This window comes from Galeopterus variegatus, unplaced genomic scaffold (genome assembly GCF_000696425.1).
Source record: "Galeopterus variegatus unplaced genomic scaffold, G_variegatus-3.0.2 Scaffold10062, whole genome shotgun sequence".
NCBI lineage: Eukaryota > Metazoa > Chordata > Mammalia > Dermoptera > Cynocephalidae > Galeopterus > Galeopterus variegatus.
In genome coordinates, this window is record NW_007736173.1 from 6608 (window position 1) to 8110 (window position 1503).

A 1503-nucleotide genomic window follows, 5' to 3' on the forward strand; every position below is an offset into this window, starting at 1 on the left:
TTTTTTTTTTTTTTTAAGAAATGAACTCACTCATTTTTGTTGTATGTTTTTGCTCTAAAGGCTTTGTGACATACCTGGCCCTAATGATTCATGGCCTTCATCAATTGATGACTTAGATTTGGATACCAAGGTAAAGTGCTCTCTCATGGAATTAATTTTCTTGCTCTGAGTTAAGTTTGTATGATATTTCCTCTTAGAATTTAGCAGTGTTCTTCCTTTCATCATGTTATATGTGTAATGGAAAACTGGTCAGAGAAAACCATTTTATAGAAATATAGAAATGTGACTAGTTGGATTTTTTCCCCCATTTTCCTTTTTCCTTTGACAAGTATGAAATAATTGGTAAATACTTCAGAGTAGTAAGGACTGAAAAAAAGGATGTACTGGAAAATACAAAGTGATAGGAAAATGATATTAGGGAGAACTATCCCGCTATAGAGAAAATGTGAATTTGGTCAAGGATTATTGGATAAGTATTCTTACTATGATGTTTAAATCATACTAACATGACTTTTATAATACTCGTGTCTAAATAAATCTTAAATGGATCTAATTAGTTAATACAGTAATCATGAAATTTCCCTGGTGCCTTTCAGTTCCAAAACTGTGTGGCACATAGCATATAGTTTTCTTTTTATTTTACTTTTTATTTTGGTGTCATAGTGTTTAGGAGATAGCTTTTTCTCTCTTTCTTTCCTTGGTTTTGTATTTAGGCTAAAATAATACTGGAAATTGTGGACCTTTAGAAATTTAAATTCTCTTTCTCAATATCTCTAGTACAAAGGGATTACACTGTGTTTTCTAAGTCATTCCATTAAGAGTATTCATGTATTTAAACTCTTTCTCTAATTGAAGAATACATGTTTTACCCCAAATAATAACCAGTTCTAGAAGCAGAGACTCTTAAGAATCATATGGTAAAACTTTGATTTCAGAAAGTTTTTGCATTGAAGATTTCAAAAGTATCCACTTACAGGTTCTTGTATCACACTCTAAAGTTTCAAATTTCAGAACTGTTTGTATTTAGTTATTTAACTATTCATTTTGAAGCTCCTGCATCACTATGAGGTACTGGAGACTAGGAAACATATCTGGGTGTATCCTGGAGCACCTAGTATAAGGACTTGCAAGTCAGAGGCATTTTTTGAATGTGAATAAGTGAAGAGACAAATGGATTTCTATATAATGGAGAGTTACAAGATAGAAGACGGGAAAACACAACTGCCTTTCCTCTATTGTCACAGCAAAATTATCAGTACACAACACTGACTTCTGTGACCAAATGTGTGGGGATTTCTCCCCAACAGCAAGCAAATAACCAGTTCCACAGCAGACACCAGTTGGGTATCTTCCAATTTAATTCTGACACCATCTACCTGGAGATAGTGTCAGATCCTACGGGTAGAGGGCTCAGTCCCCAAGACTGTCTCCTTCCACCCACTTCTGCTGCCCGCCACAAGGTGCAGTTGTTTTACCTGTGCTTCTGACTGACTGACTATAAAA

General features: G+C 34.5%; 1 protein-coding gene across 1 annotated transcript in view; it reads left to right on the forward strand.

Annotated features, from left to right (window-relative positions):
* The window catches only part of LOC103609766 (putative coiled-coil domain-containing protein 144C), a gene marked incomplete at its 3' end in the record, with an annotated part of 55258 nt that overhangs the window by 1798 nt on the left and 51957 nt on the right, over nucleotides 1–1503 (forward strand). Inside the window, exon 2 of the mRNA XM_008594055.1 lies at nucleotides 61–130. The remainder of the gene's footprint in view (nucleotides 1–60; nucleotides 131–1503) is intronic.